Below are 24,841 nucleotides of genomic sequence, written 5' to 3'. Positions count from 1 at the left end.
TCCAGGCTAATCATGTGGCAGAGGGCAGGCGATGTGCCAGGAGAGAGAGAGAGGAACCCAGACAGAGCGAGCGACAGACGCCCGCTCACACAGGCCGATAAGCAGACAGACAAACACCTGAAACCTGCCGCGTCCGATACGGAAGGAGTTTCATCTGAAATGACGGAGCAGCCGACCGTCACGCCTCAACAATATTTGCACCTTTGGTTCACAGATGTATTCCAACATGCACGCTGGTGTGTTCTCAATACTAGAAGAAAAAAAAGTCAGGAAGAAGAAGCTCGGATGAAATATTACAGTTATACCTCCGTGAATTCATAAAAAAACACATTCGTAAGGGTGTTATGGATGCAAAGCGCTCACACTGAGTCATCCAGAGTGTGTGTGTGTGTGTGTGTGTGTGTCACCGAACACGCTGAGTTACTGCTGCGTATGTCCACCGGCACGCTGGCTTTGTTTATTCTATCGACTTATTTGTTCTGTCCATCGACGGCGTTGCCCGTAGCCACGGCTACGCCTTTTCTCTTCCCTTTTTTTTATTTATTTTTTTTAAATCACCACCTCCTAATTATCTGTCACATTTTTTTTCTCCTGCTATCCCATGCCAGAGACACACAATGGCTGATAATGACCCCGCAGACAGCATCTATCAGGCACTCCGCCATTGATTCCTCTCTCTCTCCTTCTCTCGCAGTTCCCCTCCTCCCTCCTCCCTCCTTCCTCCTCCCTCCTTCCTCCTCTCCTCCTCCCTCTGTCACTGCGTCGGCCTCACCTAACGCCAGGTGCTGCACGCCGAGATGCATCGTCCCAACGCGTTGTTTTATGGAAATGCCGCTCGTCTTTCTTCCCTTCCGCTTCTCGATCAATACAAATGCGTCAACCCAGGAACTGTGCAAACACGAGCCAACACACACACACACACACACACACACACACACACACGAGGGCGTTATGTGTGTAAGTTTGAGTCAGAAGTTGCCACATTAAAGTCTGGAAAAGTGCCTCAAGTAGAAGCTGTTTAACTGCCGTCACTGGCTGACTGAACAGACAGCGGGGAGTCAGAGTGGGTGACGGGCCAATGTTTGGCCAGAATGGACTCCTTTATGACAGTAATGTATTTGGAGTGTTAGCCGCCTCGGGGCTGGAGAGGAGCTCGTTCCCCTCCCACAGTTTCTGCTGGCATCTGTCCCTCTTGCATGGCTCAACCCAGAGCCACCACCCTTCCACCTCTCCCCCTCCCTCCCTCCCTCCCTCTCTCGTCGCTCGCCCGCCCACCAAAAGCTTCAACCCTGCCGAGAGCGCGGGAGCTCAGGTCATTACAGCAAAACTGTCACGGCTAACTGTCACACGGCACGGCACGGCACGGGGACGCCGGCGTCTCCGTCTCCGTCCTCCTCCATCCCCCGGGTCCAAACATAGCACCCGTCTCCTCGCCGCGGCCTCCTGACGGAGCGAGCGCCCGTCTGAGAGGAGGAGAGGGAGCGGCGGCGGCGGCGGAGACCTCGGCATCTTTTAAAGGCAGGAAGGCTGCAGGTGCATGTTTCCAACCTGGAAAAAACGGAATAAAGATGATTTCAAAATGTCTTATTTCTTCACTTTGTGCTGGAGGCAGACGTCACGCTATCTGCATGTCTCGATAGAGATATATTCTATATATATATTGATATATTGAGTTTTATAAGTGGTTGAGTGTTCCTTTATCTTGTTGCAGCGGAAGCAAAGCTAACACTATGTCAAGAAAATGAAAAGCTAAGTGAGATGTTTTGCTCCTGCTAATGCTAAAGTTTATCCTTTTTTTGTGTTATTCTTTTTGAATTTGGCTCAAACTTTTTCTCCCGACCACGAATTTGAATCATTTTGGGCTGTTGATGGGAGAGAAAAAACAAAAAAAAGCACTGCAGGGAGGTAATGTCTGACAGCCCGAAACAGGAAGAGAGGAGTGTTGTTTTATTACTAGAGGGGTAATAACAGCGCAGATAGCATCTACCAGCAGGGTGCTGAGGAGAGGCAGAAGATAAACTGTGGAGCACCTGAGCACAGACGATGCTCCACACTTCAGAGGAGAGGAAGCTAGGACCGCTGACAGAGCCGCTGACGTGCCCCCCCACCACACACACACACACACACACACACACACACACACCGTCACACACACACACCGTCACACCAGCAGCAGACGCACCGAGGGGAGATCAGAAAATATCAAACACACTGAACTGAACAATAACTGTGTGTGTGTGTGTGTCTGTGTGTGTGTGTGTCTGTGTGTGTGTGTGTGTGTGTGTGTGTGTGTGTGTGTAATGTATGCATGTGTTTATAAGGCGCCCGCGGCACTGAATTACTACTGTTCACAAATGTGAAATGCTTTTGACAATAATAGAGCGTTTTCTGAATTTCACAGAGATAGAATGTGACTTCATGTGCACGTTATATACAGAGTGTGTGTGTGTGTGTGTGTGTGTGTGTGTGTGTGTGTGCACCTAGTCAGCTCCCCAGGGCCCTCTCTCTGGGTGAGTCAGTCTAGTTGCTGTAATCACTCTGCTCACTAGCCTCCACTCCAAACCTGATTTGGCCAGATTGTTTCGTTTTCTTTTCCCTGCCTCCTCCTCCTCTCCTTCCTCCCCCCTCCCTCACCCAATCCTCCCCCATCTCGCTCCCTCTGTCTCTCCTTCTTCTTCTTATGTCCTCTTTTTCCTCCATCCCTCCTTTTCAGCATCCCTCGCTCTGCATTCCTGCCGCCTCTCTTTCCTTTCCTACCACCATCTTTTTTTTTTTTTTCATTATCCCCTCTCCCTTCCTCTTCCTCTCCCTCTTCCTCTCCCTTCCTCTTCCTCTCCCTTCCTCTTCCTCTCTCCCTTCCTCTTTGCGCTAATGGCAGCTGATTGATGGAGTTTGTTTAGCTTTAATTACCCTGCAGGTGAGCGGCCGGCCGGTTCACGCCAGTGAAGCAGAAAACTCAACTTGGTTAGCTTAGAGATTGGATTTCCCAAAGTGGAAACACTGTACAGGGGGAAAGGTCTTCAGACTATTGTGTTGTGTTGCCGTTTTGTTGTTTCATCTGCTCATGAGACACACACACAGCATCCTTATCAACTAAACTCCCACGATTCCCGAGCGAGGATCCTTTTATTTTGCTTAGCATTTAATTTTTCATCACATTATTTCTCTGCGAGCTGAAGCTACACTCAGAGCGTTTGTTGTGTGTCTGTTCTTTGCCGGAGACACAAAAACAAACTTCTAAATCACGTCTAAGCTCCTCTCACTTGCGCTGCGTTCACTCTCTTGGACTCCGCCATAAATGTTTCATCCGCCGCACATTTAAATGCTCATTAAATTTAAATCTTTAAAGCGATTAAAGGCGGCGCTGAACGAACGGGGCCGTCCTCACCGGCGGCGTCGCGCACAAAAGTGGAGCGCCGCTTCGGCTCAGACAGAACTTTGAAGTCACGGATGCATTATTGATCAGCGTGCTCACTTTTACAGCCGATTGGTAACATGACATCAGCTGATTCGCTGCAGGATGACTGGAGAGAAGCGGACACAAAGACACAACGAGCCATCAGGAGGTTTTGTTGAGGGGTATCTGGCTCATGCTATGATGTCATTTATCTCCACGCCATGACTCGTGTATGTGCACTCTGTGCACGGTGGGATTTAGTGCTGCTGGCACAATCCTTTAGGGCGCTCCCTCGAGAGCAGAGCCTCCTCCGTCAAGTGTAACTATAAACCCATTCACAATAAATAGTGCAACTCTTTGACGGTAAGTGCTTTGCTTCCCAGGTAATTAAAGCTCCATGTCCATCGTCCAGCAGGAGGAAAACTCTGCGAGTCGGCAGTCTGTCATTTTACACGGACGCGAGGTGCGTTCCCAGAGCGTCGTGACGTGGTCAGAAAGAGCGGGTGCAGCTCTGCGAGCGGCCGACGTTCATCAAATGATCGTAGAGCAACGCAGCGGAGAGGATGGAGAGGATGGAGAGGATGAGAGGATGGAGAGGATGAGAGGATGGAGAGGATGAGAGGATGAGAGGATGGAGAGGATGAGAGGATGGAGAGGATGAGAGGATGAGAGGATGGAGAGGATGAGAGGATGGAGAGGATGGAGAGGATGGAGAGGATGAGAGGATGGAGAGGATGGAGAGGATGAGAGGATGGAGAGGATGAGAGGATGGAGAGGATGAGAGGATGAGAGGATGGAGAGGATGGAGAGGATGGAGAGGATGAGAGGATGGAGAGGATGAGAGGATGAGAGGATGAGAGGATGGAGAGGATGGAGAGGATGGAGAGGATGGAGAGGATGAGAGGATGGAGAGGATGAGAGGATGAGAGGATGGAGAGGATGAGAGGATGGAGAGGATGGAGAGGATGGAGAGGATGGAGAGGATGAGAGGATGAGAGGATGGAGAGGATGAGAGGATGAGAGGATGGAGAGGATGGAGAGGATGGAGAGGATGGAGAGGATGAGAGGATGGAGAGGATGAGAGGATGAGAGGATGGAGAGGATGAGAGGATGGAGAGGATGGAGAGGATGGAGAGGATGGAGAGGATGAGAGGATGAGAGGATGGAGAGGATGAGAGGATGAGAGGATGGAGAGGATGGAGAGGATGAGAGGATGAGAGGATGAGAGGATGGAGAGGATGGAGAGGATGGAGAGGATGGAGAGGATGAGAGGATGAGAGGATGGAGAGGATGAGAGGATGGAGAGGATGGAGAGGATGGAGAGGATGAGAGGATGGAGAGGATGAGAGGATGGAGAGGATGAGAGGATGAGAGGATGGAGAGGATGAGAGGATGAGAGGATGGAGAGGATGAGAGGATGGAGAGGATGAGAGGATGGAGAGGATGAGAGGATGAGAGGATGAGAGGATGGAGAGGATGAGAGGATGGAGAGGATGGAGAGGATGAGAGGATGGAGAGGATGGAGAGGATGAGAGGATGGAGAGGATGAGAGGATGGAGAGGATGAGAGGATGGAGAGGATGGAGAGGATGAGAGGATGGAGAGGATGAGAGGATGGAGAGGATGAGAGGATGGAGAGGATGAGAGGATGGAGAGGATGAGAGGATGAGAGGATGGAGAGGATGAGAGGATGAGAGGATGGAGAGGATGGAGAGGATGAGAGGATGGAGAGGATGAGAGGATGGAGAGGATGGAGAGGATGAGAGGATGGAGAGGATGAGAGGATGAGAGGATGGAGAGGATGAGAGGATGAGAGGATGGAGAGGATGGAGAGGATGAGAGGATGGAGAGGATGAGAGGATGGAGAGGATGAGAGGATGAGAGGATGAGAGGATGGAGAGGATGGAGAGGATGAGAGGATGAGAGGATGGAGAGGATGGAGAGGATGAGAGGATGGAGAGGATGGAGAGGATGAGAGGATGAGAGGATGGAGAGGATGGAGAGGATGAGAGGATGGAGAGGATGAGAGGATGGAGAGGATGGAGAGGATGAGAGGATGAGAGGATGGAGAGGATGAGAGGATGAGAGGATGGAGAGGATGAGAGGATGGAGAGGATGAGAGGATGGAGAGGATGAGAGGATGAGAGGATGGAGAGGATGGAGAGGATGAGAGGATGGAGAGGATGAGAGGATGGAGAGGATGGAGAGGATGGAGAGGATGGAGAGGATGGAGAGGATGGAGAGGATGAGAGGATGAGAGGATGGAGAGGATGGAGAGGATGGAGAGGATGAGAGGATGAGAGGATGGAGAGGATGAGAGGATGGAGAGGATGGAGAGGATGGAGAGGATGGAGAGGATGAGAGGATGGAGAGGATGAGAGGATGAGAGGATGGAGAGGATGAGAGGATGAGAGGATGGAGAGGATGAGAGGATGGAGAGGATGGAGAGGATGAGAGGATGGAGAGGATGAGAGGATGAGAGGATGAGAGGATGGAGAGGATGAGAGGATGGAGAGGATGGAGAGGATGAGAGGATGGAGAGGATGGAGAGGATGAGAGGATGGAGAGGATGAGAGGATGGAGAGGATGGAGAGGATGAGAGGATGGAGAGGATGAGAGGATGGAGAGGATGAGAGGATGGAGAGGATGAGAGGATGGAGAGGATGAGAGGATGAGAGGATGGAGAGGATGAGAGGATGAGAGGATGGAGAGGATGGAGAGGATGAGAGGATGGAGAGGATGAGAGGATGGAGAGGATGGAGAGGATGAGAGGATGGAGAGGATGAGAGGATGAGAGGATGGAGAGGATGAGAGGATGAGAGGATGGAGAGGATGGAGAGGATGAGAGGATGGAGAGGATGAGAGGATGGAGAGGATGAGAGGATGAGAGGATGAGAGGATGAGAGGATGGAGAGGATGGAGAGGATGAGAGGATGAGAGGATGGAGAGGATGGAGAGGATGAGAGGATGGAGAGGATGGAGAGGATGAGAGGATGAGAGGATGGAGAGGATGGAGAGGATGAGAGGATGGAGAGGATGAGAGGATGGAGAGGATGGAGAGGATGAGAGGATGAGAGGATGGAGAGGATGAGAGGATGAGAGGATGGAGAGGATGAGAGGATGGAGAGGATGAGAGGATGAGAGGATGAGAGGATGGAGAGGATGAGAGGATGGAGAGGATGAGAGGATGAGAGGATGAGAGGATGGAGAGGCGTGTTTGACTGTCGGGTGTCAGCGCTGTGATGTCAACTCATGAAATACCGACGCTTTAGTCAGAGCCCCTCAGCATCTGAACCTTAGTGTCATCGCAAGATCAGAAAAAAGACATTTATATCTACGTCTTCCACAGAGGCCGCCATCTTGTACCGCCATCTTGTACCGCCATCTTGTACCGCCATCTTGCACCGCCGTGTTTCTACAGCGGCCCAGAGAGGACGCTGGCTCCACGTTTCCTAAAGGGATGCGTTATAAAATCTAGTAATCGAGGTCTGATCGGAGCGTCGATGAGCTCCGATGTCTCTGGCGTTCAGTCATTTTTAATGTGTGGATGTAATTTGGGGTGAAGCCGTGATGAAGAAAAGAACACTCAAGTTGACCAGGGTCCTGAAATGCTCCATGTGCGAAACTCCTCCCACTCCCATTTTAAGTCCCAGCATGCCCCATTCAGACAATATTTTGGCATAAAAGACGTAATATTCTTCCATTTTTAAACCGAACAACACAGTTTTTTGACTGAAACTCCTTCCTAACAGGACAAGTCTTTGTTTTATTGTGATTTATGTTGCAGGTTCTGATTCTTTAGGTCCTAATCTTTCCATAAAGGTGTCTTATTGACGCTCCAGGAGGCTTTTTTTGGGGAATCTGGCTCATATCATGCTGGATGTTCATAGTTACCATCAAAATATCTTTTAAAAGTATTTTTTTTTGCAGATATACATTTTTTCCCCAAGACTTTGCTGAACAAATACATACAATAAACACAAGTATTGGAGTTAATTTGGCGTTCCTACAAGGACTCAAACACAGGAGAAAAGAGGTCTAGAGACCAAAATGGTTCCACAGTTTTCAACGGGTTAAATCATTCTTGTGAATATCACTCAACACTACTGATATCATGGGGCTATAATCCAGCATAGGCCCCTTTAATCTCAGGTATAGTCCAGACTGTACTATGGCCTGTTTCACCAGGAACATCACTGCTGTACCATCGAACATAACAGGAGGGTTAACTTCTCTTAGTTCACTTCTCTCACAGCAAAAAGCCACCGACAAGTCCAGACACGTTCTTAAAACTCTTAAAACTTCCTCTTAAAGAAAATATCTGGCCCCGCTGATACTTCTAATCTGTCAGGACACACAGCACTCACCAAACGCTTTCCTGCTCCCCTTTCTTTCAGCGCCGGAGCATTTCAGGACCCTGGACCGAGCCGGTGGAGAAGATTACTCACAGCTACCGCGGGTTAGCTCGATTAGCATTCCTCATTTAAAATGGCTGCGAGTCGCTCACCTCCAGCTACAACGGCTTGCGACTCGGGGAAGGAAAGCACAGCACCGTCTCCCATGATGTGACAATCGTATAGTTAGAAATGCGCCGCATCGAGCCGCTTCTGCCACCACTAACACTCACCACCCATTCCACACCGCTAATTATCGCCCGCCATAATGGACCAATATGTAGTTGACGTTCACACTGCATGAGCAGTGATTGGCTTGATTTACTCGCGGCTGATCATTACTACAGTAATTATCATTCTATATGCGTTGCTGTGTTGCATTTAGAGTGTTCATATTATTGAGTAAATGCTAAAGTAAGCACCCATTAGCATGCTCGCTCTTATTATCTCACCAAAAAAAAGGCAGAATTTAAAGTTAAAAATGATAAGAGAACAGACACAAAGACAGAAGAGAGACTGTGTGGAGCGCTGTGAGGGGAATGTGTGATAGTTTAGTCTGCAGAGAGGAAATCTGAGCCGGACCTGAACCACATGGGGGAGAAAAGCCTCATATCTTCAGCGGGGATCCGACCCCAACACCCCCTGTGACCCCGCTGCTCCTTCACCTTTCGTACTCCACCGCTATCTCTGCGTGCAAAGGACTGCATTCATTAGTTCTGTCACGTTAATGCTCAACGTTGACGCAGAGGAATAAGCCTTGGATTATGGCTATGGCCGACATACATATACATATCTCGACAAATAAAATCCCCTGGATGTGCATGTGGTCGATGCCTGGATGGCACAGAGGCTCTGTTGTAGGCCCATATGCACCACTATCCCATTTCAATCTGTCACGTTGATGAAAGAGTGAATATAATCCAGATGAAAAGACGTTTTTGCCGCCTCAAAAATCATGCAAATCACCTGTTGGTTCTCTTCTAATCATCCTGAAAGAACATCAGCAGCTTACGTCGTGATGTGTCACAAGTGGAAAAGAAGAAAACAATGCAAAGTAAATAAACTCGTGGGATTAGAGCAGCGACATCTCGCTGTTAAACGGCGTGGATTGAGAGCCGAGCGCCAGCGTTCCTCCACTTCCCACCACTACACTAGTCATTAATTTATCCCGGCTCACCTCTCTCCCCTCCTCCTCTTCCCTGACAGTCCAATCCCCGAGAGGTGGTCCTCTCTCTCAGTCCCATCTCGTTCTCTCCATTCCGCCCTGTCTCTCCTCGCTCACTCTGTCACTCTTTGTTCCTCTCGTTTTATTCCTCTCTTACATCGCCGGGAAGTTTCAGCGAAACGGAGCGTTTGAAATCACCACGATAGCCTTGGTGTGCGGCCATCTTTATTATTCACCTATGAACTCTGGTCCTGGATGACATCATCGCGACGCGACACTTCCTGAACAGGAAGTCAAGATATCACCGTAAACACACAATGTCACATTTTGCAAGTGTTTTTTTTTTTAAACTGTGTCCGTGTATGTCTGGAAGCGTCGCGGTGGCAGCTGCTCCGAGGTTTCCAGTGTTTCCATCAAACAGCTCGGGAGGTTTTGGGGTCAGAACGTTGTTTTTTAGAGCCTAATGGTGTGAGTGTGTGTTTTGAAAACCTTGTCGGGTCTCTTGCTCCCTTTGGTACTTAGATATGAGCTCCGCTGCCATTACCCAAACCCCACAGCAACCGGGGAGAGCGTCTGATTGCCGTCATCAGCACTGAACAATCACTGACTTCTCCCTTGTTGGGCTCAAGCAGCAGCAGCCGTACACTGATGCACTCATAACTTTCTATTAAGTTTTGCGACGGCTGACTGTGCTGTGCTCCACTTACGTCTTATCAGCCCCTTCGCCTGCTTTCATCCTCCCCGACGTGACGATAGCGGACATGTTTGGTGGCCTGGCGTCTCCTTTAGGCTCCGGCCTTATTGTTTGCTCCTCTCTGGCTCCTTGAGAAGGAGCTCAACGCGAGTAAGTGATTTCACACCGCGAGATGTGATAACCGTCACGTGCGTGCGGTACTTAATATTAATATTCCCGCGGCGACCTCGGGGTGAGACACAAAGGGAACACCGACGCCATCTTCGCGTCGTGTCACTCATTCTTTTCCCCCGTTTACTGGAATAAATGGAGGATATGATCAATGCCGCGGAGGAGCCCACAGCGAGAATTAATGAGCGCTGCTGTGACTCGTCTGCTGCTTCTATTGAGTCGTCTTATTTCAACGTCTGATTTGTTATTGCTCCAAAACGCCCCCCTTCCCCTCCTCTTCCTCCCCCGGGGCGATTGGAAGCGTCCCGTCGCGAAGCCGTCGCCACTTGGCCGCTAAACACCTCGGCCAATGTTTTTTTGTTGTTGTAGGATTGTGGTGCCTGGTGTGATTCTTCATCTAACTGTGACAGTGGGATGATTCCCTTCCCCGCTCTGTGACTGATGGATTGATCTTCATTATTCATTAAACTGTAACAACACAGAATGAGACTGTACATAACAGCTGATGTGCAATGGAGGCCGTCATGTGAGGTGTGCAAATCAATAACTGTATTGTTCTGTGGTCAACTTATAAGATGATTCAGAAACTGAGACTATATGAAACTATACTGGTGCAGATATGAGTCCCTATCCTTGTGCATACCTGGTCAAATTAAAGCTACGGAGGGTGACATCATCAACTTCAAAGGGAATATGAAACGTACAATCTACTACACTTTAATTGTCAAAAATAAATTAGCAAATCATTTGAAAATAAGCAAGTTGCACGTGTTAATATCACACGTCTGTGACGGTGCCGTCGCCGCCATGGAGCTGGATATTGCTCCTCTGGATGAAGGCATTATTGGTAAATGTATCATCATTACACCACCTCAGTCAACACCTCTGGTAATTTCATAAGCGGGCAGGTATCACAATTCCCAAGCATAACTAAATCCACGACAGCAATATTACCCATAAATCATCTGGGGGGGGGGTGTTAGAACATCTTTGCGAGGCAAACAATGTGAAGGGATGAGAGGGATACTGGAGCCAAAACCCTGCAACGCAGACTCGTCTGGAGCTCTGAGCGTTTATCAAACATTGATAAAGCCAAACAAACCCGGGCTGTTTGTTGTTGCCATTAAGGGGCTGAGAGGAGCTCTGATTGCAATGTGCTGACAGCACGACTCCTGCAGAAGCATCGGGACGCTTAATGAGTCGGATTCTTTATTTAAAATGGAGGCCGGCATCAAAGAGTTCAGGCCGGACTCTCCGCAGAAGCGTCGTGCACATGCGCACCGGCGCCAGAAACTAATCATCCGTCTTCAGTGCACAGCCGAGCGCAGACCAACGCGAGGGCGTCCTAATAAAGTGGAGCGCCGACATTCATACAGACAAATGAACGGTGCCGGGTTCTGCATGCAGCAGCAATCACAGAGGGGGCTTCTCGACTGGAGACCCCGGCTCAAAAAAACACCCCACGTAAACAAAGCCCTTTTTGATCTTCAGAGGAGCAGAATTATTGATTGGAGCTCTATGTGGTCAGTTAGCTTCTGCATTCAGAAAGTACAAGTGCAGCGCGGCGGTGCCGGAGGAGGGAGGCGGCCGAGGCGGGAAAAAAAGAACCCCAGGCTAGTGCGTCTGAGTCGAAGACATCACGGGCCGACGCGCCAACAGGTGGCCGCCGTGCTTCGGGGTACAGACTCACCTGGTGGAGGCCGCGCCTCAACCCCCCACCAAGACAAATGAAGTGTTTGATCTCCAGCTCCAGGCTCAGACCAAACACACACACACACACACACATGCAGCCACCCGCTAATAAAGTTTGGGATTTTTATTAGTGGAGTGCAGTCTGCTCACGGAGCTCACGGTAAACACAAAAGTTACTCCGTCAGAACTCTGAGGACGGAGCATCTTCAGAAGGAGAGCCGACATCCACCCTGTCTGCTGAGAATATGTATTTATGTATGTGTTTGGGGAAATGTATTGGCCGTTTTGGTGGCAACTTATCTTCAAGTGAGAGAAGTGCTGTGGATGCAGGACTCTGACTCTGAAGGCGTCCATGTTGGTTACGGTAATAAAGTATCAGGTTTTTTAAATATTAATACGAGTGGATCAAATCAAGCATTCTGATTGGTTGCGAGTGAGTCACGGGGTGTACTTTATTAAGCAATAATGTACTGTACAACCTGTTAAATTTATTGGTGTTCCATATCAGTGTGCACTCAAAATAACAGGTATATTCAACATGTTAAAAACTGTGGAACCAATTTTGTCTCCAGATGTCTTTTCCCTGTGTTTGAGTCATCGTAGGAACCACAAATTAATTCCAATACTTGTGTTTATTGTATGTATTTGTTCAGCAACGTCTTGGGGAAAAAATGTATATCTGTAAAAAAATCACTCTTAAAAGATATTTTGATGGTAACTATGAACATCCAGCATGATATGAGCCAGATTCCCCAAAAAAGCCTCCTGGAGCGTCAATAAGACACCTTTATGGAAAGATTAGGACCTAAAGAATCAGAATCTGCAACAGAAATCACAATAAAACAAAGTCTTGTCCTGTTAGGAAGGAGTTTCAGTCAAAAAACTGTGCCGTTCGGTTCAAGAATGGAAGAAAATAAATTGTCTGAATGGGGCATGCTGGGACTTTAAATTGGAGGGTTTTCACAGCCGGTTTCCTAAAGGTTAAACTGCGCCGTTCATGTAATTCATTCTGGTCACATGACATCTATTGCTTCTGTCCTTCCAGGAGAGGGATGCTCCTCTGTCGCTCCATGAAGGCTTCTTCCCTTTCTTCCTGGTAAAAGGGTTTTTCCTTTTGTTTTTCCTGACAGCGATGTCTATGTGTACAGATTGTAAAGCCCTCAGAGGAGCGTTTGTAATGCGTGATTTCGGGCTATACAAATGAAACTGAATTGAATCCCTCCAATGGCACGAGGCCTCGGATCCGATTGGACGATCCGGCGAGCACTTTGTCTGAAGCGCAGGTCGTAACCCGTCGCTTCCCCCGTCGTCACCGCCGAGCAGCGTTCCCAATTTAGACGCGACACCAACAGCCGAGTGAAATGCGTCCCTCCATTGTCCAGAGCCGAGGCTATGAAAAGATAATTGGAGTCGTTAATGTTGTTTGCAGAATCCTCCCATAATTCAATCCCATCGCCTCTGATATCTCTCGTGGCACATGTTTATGATCAATTGTGGATAACAACATTTGTATTTATTATTATTCCGCGGTGCTGAAAGGGGGCAAAAGGCAGCTTTAATTCCAATTGCAGTAAGTAATTTTCATTAAATGTCAATTTGTTATTAATTCAGAGCAACGCTGAAATCAAATAGTGTTCATTAATCACTGTGCCGTCCGGCGGGCTGCTAATTAAAATGTTGGGGGCGAGCTCGTTATTCACTGGCAGACCTGATTGTTAATGTCGACTCATTGTCCTCCTCCAGCACGCTATCATTTATTTTCTTTGGTTTTCTTGTAAACTCTTGTTAATTATTAAATTGCTTTTTTTTTTTTTCGGACCCCTTGTGACACTTTTCAGATCGCCATCAAAGCGCCGCCGCTGAGAGGAAGTTGTCCTCCGGTTCGGGACGATGTGTCGCACGCGGCCCCGGACCCTTTGTGTGTGTCCATGTGTTTGATTCACTGACTCGTGTGTGAGTCAGTGATTACACACAATTCTTTTAGAGTCTTGATTATGTCCATCATAAGCCGTATGGCATGTAAGAAGTGAATGAAGAAATGGATTATGAATGCAACTAAATACATAATAAGCTATTTAACCTTCTGGAAAATCCTCCCGCGCCAATTTTAAGTCCCAGCATGCCCCATTCAGACAATCTTTTGGCATAAAATACATAATTTTTCCATTTTTTAACTGAACAACACAGTTTTTTGACTGAAACTCCTTCCTAACAGACCAAGTCTTTATTTTATTGTGATTTTTGTTGCAGATTCTGATTCTTTAGGTGCTAATCTTTCCAAAAAGGTGTCTTATTGACGCTCCAGGAGGCATTTTTGGGGAATCTGGCTCATATCATGCTGGATGTTCATAGTTACCATCAAAATATCTTTTAAAAGTGTTTTTTCATATATAAAGTCTTTTCTAAACAAATACATACAATAAACACAAGTATTGGAATTAATTTGGGGTTCCTAGGATAACCAAAACTGGTTAATGGGAATGTAAAACTGTATCACCCATCGGCTGTAGAGTCACTGGCTAACATTAATAGTTTCGTTGATTTTCCACTCATAAATGAAGCTTTTTCTCCTCAACAGGAGAGGCATGGAGTCTTTTCACAGGCGTTCACAAACAGGGTCTTTTCAATGACATTGCCCTTTGATAATCCAACAAAAAAAAGTGTCCCAACCCTGCCTGAAAGAGTCTGCTGAAATGCCACAGTCTTTGTGTGCTAAACTGCAGCACTGTCGAATTTCCCATGGATAAAATATGGCCGTGGTGCCGGGTTATTAAAGTGTGTAGTTCAACATGATTGAATAATTAGCACGAGGCGTTCAAACAGAGGTCTACTCCCCCAGCGGTGGGCACAGAGGACCAAGGTCGCTGTCTTTCGACTAACACACCTCAGCCGGGGATATAACCTGTTTTCCTACCCCTCAATTATGCATGTTATCCACCAGCAGCCATACGTCTCTGTCAATACCTTTTCCTAGCATTCAGTGGCGGTGTGTGTGGGATTGGTGTGCATTAAATAATGCAGTACCGAAAGGTCAGGAGGGAGACGGGGAGAGGGTCAACGCTTTGGCGAGTTGCACACGGGGGTGGTTGAAGCCGAGGCTCCGAGAAGCCGCCGTTAATTTCCAGGTCAGTTCCAATAATGAAATGCATACGGTAAATGTCAAACAGCAGCCGTCGACGAGTAATCCGCCTCAGCTGGGAAATAATGAATGGCTTTCTTTAAGACCCCGACTAACTCCCTCGCACGGAGAGAAATCAGCATGCGGTTGAATTATTTTTAGGCACAACCTGCTTTTCTGTGTCTTACTTCTCAGCTTGTTGAACGGGAACTCGGCCAGACTTCGTTTACACCACGTACAGTTCAGCCGGGACGCGAGGAAGCTGACTCTCGGCTTCGTTTTAAAATGTTGTTCATCTCTCACGACCGCGGCCCAGAGAAAATATTTCACATTCAAAGATAACAACGACAGGACAACAAATAATCCTGGAAATGCCAGGTGCTAAAAAAGATCTCAAAGTTTAAATGTGAGTGCTTGTTTATGGACAATTTCACATTTCCCTCTCGGTGTTTTTGAGCAAAGGGGAAAGAATACGACGGCTCCTTTTCGTCACAAAATGCACAAGATAAGCAAACACAGAGATGGTGAGAGGAGATTGATCGAGCTGAAGACCAAGGGGAGTATATTCGACCATTGTGGAAAAAGTCTTACATTTGCCAACATCCATTATATTTGCTGCAAACTTTAAAAAACTAAACAAATGCATTATATTGTTTCGGTTTCCTTTACGCGCTTTCCCATTGTTCTCTTGCTTCAGTGAACCTTGAGCTAATTTATTTACACCACTCTCATGTCTGTAAGTTTAGTCTGGAGCCACAAGTCAATCAGCTTAGCTTAGCATAAAGGCAGCAGTCTGTCCAATTCAAAAATAGTTTCTGTTAAAAATGACCAAGGCCTCTCTGCCACTCTCCCCGAGTATAACATGTTGTTTTATAGTACGTATCTTTTTGTTGTCCACCTGGTACATGTCGAGGCATAACGTTGTCCTTTGGAGAGAATCAGGCTTGCTGTTTCCCCTGCTTCCAGTCTTTATGCTAAGCTACGCTAACTGTCTCCTGGCTCAAGCTACACCTTATCCTCACATCAAACTACTGGCAAGAAAGCAAATAAGAATATTTCCTTAAGATTTAAAACTATTCCTCTAACCCCGTAAAAAAAAAAACAAGATTTAACCTGTTGTGCTAATCAACAACTTCAATTTGAGAGCATCTGGAGAACTCGCCTGAAGAAATTAAGAAAGCAGATGCTTCTATATGACATTTTCATTAACTAGAAATAAGCGCATCAAACTCCGTACTTATGGAGTTCCTCTCTGCTCAATTCAAGCACGTTTACATGTCAACCAACGGGACGCCAAATGCCGTGTTCACACCGAAAGAGTTGCTAAATATTTGCGCAAGTAGCTTACATCTAAAGTCACTTTAGGTTAGCTGGTGAGGCTATGTGCTGGTAGCTACAGGAACGTGACCGGGTCAGTTTAGGTTAGCTAGTGAGGCTATGTGCTAGTAGCTACAGGAACGTGACCGGGTCAGTTTAGGTTAGCTGGTGAGGCTATGTGCTGCTAGCTACAGGAGCATGACCGGGTCAGTTTAGGTTAGCTAGTGAGGCTATGTGCTGGTGGCTACAGGAACGTGACCGGGTCAGTTTAGGTTAGCTAGTGAGGCTATCTGCTCAATTCAAGCACGTTTACATGTCAACCAACGGGACGCCAAATGCCGTGTTCACACCGAAAGAGTTGCTAAATATATGCGCAAGTAGCTTACATCTAAAGTCACTTTAGGTTAGCTGGTGAGGCTATGCGCTGGTGGCTACAGGAACGTGACCGGGTCAGTTTAGGTTAGCTAGTGAGGCTATGTGCTGGTAGCTACAGGAACATGACCGGGTCAGTTTAGGTTAGCTAGTGAGGCTATGTGCTGGTAGCTACAGGAACATGACCGGGTCAGTTTAGGTTAGCTAGTGAGGCTATGTGCTGGTAGCTACAGGAACGTGACCGGGTCAGTTTAGGTTAGCTGGTGAGGCTATGTGCTGCTAGCTACAGGAGCATGACCGGGTCAGTTTAGGTTAGCTGGTGAGGCTATGTGCTGGTAGCTACAGGAACGTGACCGGGTCAGTTTAGGTTAGCTGGTGAGGCTATGTGCTGCTAGCTACAGGAGCATGACCGGGTCAGTTTAGGTTAGCTAGTGAGGCTATGTGCTGGTAGCTACAGGAACGTGACCGGGTCAGTTTAGGTTAGCTGGTGAGGCTATGTGCTGCTAGCTACAGGAGCATGACCAGGTCAGTTTAGGTTAGCTGGTGAGGCTATGTGCTGGTAGCTACAGGAACGTGACCGGGTCAGTTTAGGTTAGCTAGTGAGGCTATGTGCTGGTAGCTACAGGAACGTTACCGGGTCAGTTTAGGTTAGCTAGTGAGGCTATGTGCTAGTAGCTACGGGAATGTGACCGGGTCAGTTTAGGTTAGCTAGTGAGGCTATGTGCTGGTAGCTACAGGAACGTGACCGGGTCAGTTTAGGTTAGCTAGTGAGGCTATGTGCTGGTAGCAACAGGAACGTGACCGGGTCAGTTTAGGTTAGCTAGTGAGGCTATGTGCTGGTAACTACAGGAACGTGACCGGGTCAGTTTAGGTTAGCTAGTGAGGCTATGTGCTGGTAGCTACAGGAACGTGACCGGGTCAGTTTAGGTTAGCTAGTGAGGCTATGTGCGGGTAGCAACAGGAACGTGACCGGGTCAGTTTAGGTTAGCTAGTGAGGCTATGTGCTGGTAGCTACATGAACATGACCGGGTCAGTTTAGGTTAGCTAGTGAGGCTATGTGCTGGTAGCTACAGGAACGTTACCGGGTCAGTTTAGGTTAGCTAGTGAGGCTATGTGCTAGTAGCTACGGGAATGTGACCGGGTCAGTTTAGGTTAGCTAGTGAGGCTATGTGCTGCTAGCTACAGGAACGTTACCGGGTCAGTTTAGGTTAGGTAGTGAGGCTATGTGCTGCTAACTTTGGGCTAACGTAGCCTCCTTTCTGCCACGAATGGTTACGAAAAAAGCGAATTAACCTCATAAAGTTGAGCGAGGAAAATCAGGCGGAAAAGCGTTGTGATTACTCCAGTGTTTTGGTGTGAACGCGGCATTACAGTAGCTTGGTCTATTTTGAACAAACACAGCAGCTCTTTGTGTCTAAAAGTTAAAGGAACGGCGACTTTGAAAGGCTGTCACGGCTCTCTCCGTTGTGGTGAATGAAGACGCTTCGCCTCTTATCAACAACAATATGCAGAGCACACCTCTCTTAGTTTCATTGCCATAAATTATTGAAGTGATTGTTGGGAAGATAACAACAACACGGCTACCTTTAGTGGAAGACGAAAGCTGTAATGAAAGGGGAAGAGAACTCAAGGTGAGCGTGACTCACAGACTACATTATCTGTTGGTTGCTCTGTTCCAATGTCAGCGGCAAAGACAGATCCTCCTTTCATCTGTGCCCTTGTTCTGTGTTTTCGTGTGTGCGGCGTCTGTGCGAGAGCATAAAATATGCCGGGATTTTGTGAGCGCGCTTGTATATGTGTGCGCAAAAAAAGTGAGGGAAATCACTGGAGAAGCATCCGTTAGTTTGAGAGGCGTCGGGGAGGGCGGGCTGGCGAGGGGAGGGTGGAAATGACTAACGGCCTTTTGTGTAATTAATGAGGACAGCGTTGATTTCCGCCGATAATTTAGCATGGTTGCCAGCGCTTGACTTCTGATCCCCATTTACCCCGGCTCTGTCTCTATTTAGATCATCCGAGTGTGGGAGGAGTGTGTTAACCTTGGAGAGTACACACACAGACATCACAGGCAGACGCACAGAAACACACAAAGCCTATCCACATCCACACACAGGACCCCCCCTGAAGCCACCCACACACACATACACACAGAGACACACACAAACATTTATACCTCATTCCCCCCTTCTGTTTTTTTTTTTCCACACACATGGATCAACCACGCACACACATGCAAACAAGGGAAAAGGCATTTGAAAGCTTGCGCGCGCACACACACACACGCGCACACACACAAACACCCACAAGCACCTGAGGCAATGGAATAAATGCATCTTTAATGATAGCAGATAAGGACTTCCAACCAGGCCTCTAGTCATAGCTCAGTGATTTGGCTAGCAGGGGAAAGGGATTGTGAGAATGAAAAACAAGCCAGTGGAAACTTCTGGGCCTCCAGGAGTCAGCGAGCAAAAACCCACAGCCAGTCAGTCAGTCGGACGGAGAGGAAGAGCTCCGAGCTACTCTTTCAATATGCTTTCAGACGCTAAACAGAAAGTCTATTAAAACAACAGCGCGGCGCCCGTTTGTGGTTTTTCAACACGCGAGTCAGAATCAACACGCACTTCACAGCTGAATTGTGTTTAACTGACTTGTGTTTTTTAAGTGGCCATCTTGGTAATGCCGGCGCGATCGTCTGCTTTATTGCACCTGTTAATGAAATTGCTAATCACTTTCTGCTGCAACACGCCAGCAGATGTGTGAATGTGCGTGCGAGATGACGGGAGCGCCGTTGATCAAAATACATCCGTCTGCGTTATTGTTTTGCAGGCTTATTGTGTATTAGCGACATATGTTGGCTTAAGGCTCACCGTGTTCGGGGTCCTGTAAACCCCTGATTGACATGCAAGTGCCGGCATTTTTATTCATTCACTTCTATCCAAACATCAATGGCACTCAGCTGTATTGCGAGCCGGAGCTTAAACAAATGGCACGATTCTCCCCCAGGCCTCACAGCTGACATTTCCTGGATTTATTATGCATGTGGACGGGCTGCAGGGAATTCAGGTGCGACTAGATAATACTTGCGCTATAATAGTGGGTTTTGTATGTCTTACAACAACACAAATGCCCATATGGCACAGGGGAACTTCGATGTGTTGCTGTTCAATATTTAAGTCCTCCCCGTGACAGAACGCATATACGTGCCCTTACATATTATAAATTCTTAATTCCACTGTTGCTTATTCTTCAATCTGTTCTCTCGTCATGCTTTTATAGAGAAAGAAGAATAAAGCATACTGCCTTTACTGAATCGTGTGCATGAATTCAGGCATAAAGTTCAGTTATATTCTAAAGATAACGCACGTTCGCAGTCGTCTTCTGGCTTTAAAGGCTCACTTCATTTATCGCCCTTCTTGACTGATGTTATAGCTTCTATAGGAAGCTAAAGTGCAAGTGTGTAGGTGTGTGTGTGAGTCTTCTTTCAGCCTGACTCACTAAGCCCACCTGTCAGTGCATCCATCACTGAGGCTGACTAGTTCTGCGTAATTAAACCTCATGTGCGCACTAGTGGTACGTGAGAGAGCCCCCCCGCTCCCATCCATTATTCATGGTGTTGTTTTTTTTTTTTTTTGTAGGGGCTTTAGCGATGAGCGCTAAGCTCGTTACCAGAGACCCCGGTGTTTAAAAGCAGGGCTCCAACCTTGGCGTCAACATTGGACCATGTGAAATACAATTTTTTTTTAAAAATCACTCTGCTGTGCAGTGCCACACTGCATCCTCTCACACACACACACACACACACACATACACGCCTCCGCCTATTCCCAGCCTGCAATGCCACGAATGATAAGCCTCTTATTCGTATGTAAAACAGGGGCAGCGGGGTTCGCCCAAATGATCCTACTGTTGGACTTCTGACGAGAGCGGCTCCAAATGCCGCGTGAAACTCATTAATCAGAGACAAGCCGATGTTGCTGTTGCAGGTGAACGCGTCTGAAACGCCGGCCAGAGGTTAAATATGCCTTCTGAAATGTTGTTTCTTCTCCACTATAGGGAAGAAATACCAACGAATGAACTGCAAAAAGACATTAAAGACATGTTATAGTACCGACTTCATGTATCTCCGACAACGGGGAAGCATCTTTATCGTCATCTTTACATCCTGTTTCCTGGAGGAGAGAAACAGAACATATCTTTACTCAACTGATGCCAACATCCAAGAGATAAAAAAAAAACAAAAGGCATTCTACCGGAGCATGGCTTTTAAATTTATATTCACATCGCCTACATTTATAACACAAAAATATGTCTACCGTCACCTACTCTATCAAACCCGCAATTATAAATCATTCCACACAAATGATATGGCACTTTAAGAGGAAGAGGTGGTAAAAAGAGATGGATCATCACCAAAAAACGGGAACAGGACAAAAAAGAAATCCTGTCAAGGGTATTATGGAAGTGTCTGAGAAGGAAGGCCATAGATCAAAGCGTGGGACGGCCATTTGTTCCTGAGGAATAATAGCTGTGATGTGTGTCGGACCCGCTGACCCGCTAGAACAATAAAGCAGAGTTGCTGCTGCCTAAGAGCAATGACCTTGTACGGTTGAAACCTGCCCGAAATGGGGAGAGAGAAAAAAGAGAGATGGATGGGAAGAGAGACGCATGAGCAGGGAGAAACAATTACAATCTATATAAAGGCTGATTCCTGTCCGACACTGCCACTCACTCTGCTGGGAGAAGATTGTTGTCGGCTTTCTGTTAACAGTAGAGTGAGAAAAAGGGAGGGTTTTCTATAAGGGATGAAGGTTGCGGAGGTGCACTTCAAGACAGGCCTCTGCTACTCCTCAAATATACAACGTTCTACCGCGAGCAAACACGGCGCTGCCTTTTAAGAGTCGTCGTGTCGTTCCCTTTACTCGCAAGAAAGGGTTCAGACGTTGGAAGTCGCGCGCTTGGATTCGATAAAGCGCTCGCAAAATATTTGCTTCCGCGAGCAGCTTTTCACAACACAAATGAACATTGTTCTTTACTAGCGCGATGTGATGCCGAGCGACTGTTATAGAGACGTGGAGCTCTGAAGGCTGTGTCTAAAAACAAGGTGTCCAATAGCCGAGACACAGGATTACTTTTGTCACATCTGGAAAAGAAAAAAAGTGTGAGAGGGAAAATATCCAGTGTGGGAGAAAAATGGCAAGAGACAAATCAAAGGAGGGAGCCATTCAGCCACCTGGAAGATAGGTAACAAAAGGCTTTCCACGAGCTGTGGGCTTCTCAACAGATAAAAGTCTGTCTGGGAGACAGGGCGGCAGGCCGGGTTTCATTGTGCTACCAGGGGAAGGTGCAGACAGTGGTGTGAAAGGAGCCATCAAGGTTGAATGGGTGAGAAAAAGGGATCTGTGGGAGCAAATGAAAAGGGCCTGGATCAAGCACGCCGCCGGTCTCAATAGGATGAAATGACAGCGCCGCGTACGGAGGTACTCTCGACATGTGACCGCCGGCAGCCGTGTAATCACAATGCCAAGGAGGGAAGAGGAAGACACGTCTGTATTGGCTCGATTTCTCACGAAACTAATAATTGTGTCACAGGAAGTGACAGTGGGTTTCGCCCATTTACTCCATCGCAAGCCGCCTGACTCAAAATCATTATGAAAATGACTTCTTCTCTTTGCTTTGTTTGTGTGGGCCGACACTGTATGAAGGCGTAACCGAGACACTGATCAGATATCATAATGCTATTAAGTCCTTTTTTTTTTACTTTTGACTAATTCAACCTAAGCAATCAGCAAAACTACTGTAGATCTGCTTCGAGAGGTAATTGTGTTTCTTTAATCCTTTGCGTTCGTTCATTCGGAGCTATTGTGGCTAACCAGCGTTAAAATCTTTTTCCGGCTGGCTAGCATGTCAGCTCTTTAGCTTTAGCGCTGTGCCAGCTAGCTAATGTACCACACAATTTACTGCTCCAGTTTTCAGGTGTGAGTCGCCGTTAGCTAGCGTTGTGACGTCACCTCCAGTATGTGAGTCGCCGTTAGCTAGCGTTGTGACGTCACCTCCAGTATGTGAGTCGCCGTTAGCTAGCGTTGTGACGTCACCTCCAGTAGGTGAGTCGCCGTTAGCTAGTGTTGTGACGTCACCTCCAGTATGTGAGTCGCCGTTAGCTAGTGTTGTGACGTCACCACCAGTATGTGAGTCGCCGTTAGCTAGTGTTGTGACGTCACCTCCAGTATGTGAGTCGCCGTTAGCTAGTGTTGAGACGTCACCTCTAGTATGTGAGTCGCCGTTAGCTAGTGTTGTGACGTCACCTCCAGTATGTGAGTCGCCGTTAGCTAGTGTTGTGACATCACCTTCAGTATGTGAGTCGCCGTTAGCTAGTGTTGAGACGTCACCTCTAGTATGTGAGTCGCCGTTAGCTAGTGTTGAGACGTCACCTCTAGTATGTGAGTCGCCGTTAGCTAGTGTTGTGACGTCACCTCTAGTATGTGAGTCGCCGTTAGCTAGTGTTGTGACGTCACCTCTAGTATGTGAGTCGCCGTTAGCTAGTGTTGTGACGTCACCACCAGTATGTGAGTCGCCGTTAGCTAGCGTTGTGACGTCACCTCCAGTATGGGAGTCGCCGTTAGCTAGCGTTGAGACGTCACCTCCAGTATGTGAGTCGCCATTAGCTAGTGTTGTGACGTCACCTCCAGTATGTGAGTCGCCGTTAGCTAGTGTTGTGACGTCACCACCAGTATGTGAGTCGCCGTTAGCTAGCGTTGTGACGTCACCTCCAGTATGGGAGTCGCCGTTAGCTAGCGTTGAGACGTCACCTCCAGTATGTGAGTCGCCATTAGCTAGTGTTGTGACGTCACCACCAGTATGTGAGTGGAGGAAACGTGCAGCAACTCAAAATGACAACAACGACACAACAAAGAGACTCACAACAACTATGAAAAAGGCGCAAATCAAGCACAAAGAGACACAACGTGACAATGAAGAGACACAAACTACCCGTGACGGATAAGTGACGACTGAGACCTTCACACTGGCGGTTTCTCAGACGCAGTTAGCCTAAATGAGTCAAGCAGGTCTTAACTGCTCTGTGAGACTCAATCATTCCATCATTCATACGTCTCAGGACAAATCATTACCTCTGAGCTGCTGTGAAAATCAGCTAAATAAGAATAGGTCGTTCACGAATCACACGGTCAGCGAGGATCAAGCTGCATTAAGCTAATGTGAAGTGGGCGGGACAGGATTTCTCGTATTGTGTGCTGTGACAAAACCACGGTGATGAAAATTACAACCCCGGGCCTGATTTAGTCCGCATGGCTCCTGATCATTTGTGTCTACAGTAAAGCACTCGCGGCAACATAATTCCCAAATCACGAGTGCATTTGTCATCAGCGCCGGTATGGTTTTCCGCCATTTTAAACCACAAAACTCCGACAGGGCGACATTGAACTGGCGAGGGCGTTGATTCGCGTTTTCTGGAGAGATGCTCTCTCTCTCTCCCCTCTTCGCACGTCCTGACGTCTCCAGACACCAGGTGGTGTCACGGCGGTCTGCTGGCATGCAAATGTGTCCCCGACAACGCTTCAACTGGTACGATTCCCCCATTTGTCACAGGACATGTTCATTACCCACAGCTTTGGGCCCAAAATTAGTGTCGGAACAAGACATCCCGGCTGTGTGATGAATCCACCCGCTGCCGCCTCGTCCTCTTCCCCGTTTCAGATCGAAGGGTCCTCCTTCCTCCCCTTTCTTCCCTCCTCTTGCTCCGCCGTGTCCTTCACTTCTCGATGCCTCGGCTCTTTATATTTTACTCGCAAAAAGAAATATTAGTCAACAAGGCTGCGCGCAGCGAGGGCCCAAACCTCGACTCCAGAGGACGTCGCATTACCCTTCCAGATGGCGCGCTAATGTTGCAGCGGATATCAAGGTGTTCCAACTCATCATAATAAGAGGGATCCATCGGCGTCAACTGTCATTGAGTTATAACCTTGCAGCGGCACGTGGCGTCTTCGCCGAGGAGCGGCGGCGTAATGCTATGCTAACCTTGTCGTGAGGACAACAGAGTGACAAACAACGTTGATAGATGGAACGCACTCGCCGCTTTCATGCATGTTGTGTGTCGCCAGTAAGTGCGAGGAGAGGTCAGACGCAATAATTACGCGCCACCTCATCTGAGGAGCTGTTATTATTCCCATGCCGGAGTTGTTTGCACGACAGGATTGGGGTCAATTCACGTGTCGGTTGAGTCGGCGGTGGAAGTGAATGCACATTTAGAGCCTTATTTGAGCAGATCTTACAGGGAAGAGTGCAGTGTTTGTGTGTCATCTTACGTATTTATGTGTTTGTGTGAACACAAAATGCTCTCTCCCGCTAGCCGCTACCGAATAATGCAGTTGCGTGTTCCTGGCGGACTCGGCCGCTCCACCTCAGGTAACACACACACACACACACACACACACACACACACTCACGGGCGGAGAGGAAGGACAAAGACACACAACGCACACATACCCTCCATAAAACAACAACGTGAC

This window comes from Clinocottus analis, unplaced genomic scaffold, assembly GCF_023055335.1.
Source record: "Clinocottus analis isolate CAN_PGR_092001 unplaced genomic scaffold, fCliAna1.0.p SCAF_3, whole genome shotgun sequence".
NCBI classification, from domain to species: domain Eukaryota; kingdom Metazoa; phylum Chordata; class Actinopteri; order Perciformes; family Cottidae; genus Clinocottus; species Clinocottus analis.
The sequence above is the reverse complement of the archived record's forward strand: the minus strand, read 5'-3'. Positions refer to the sequence as shown.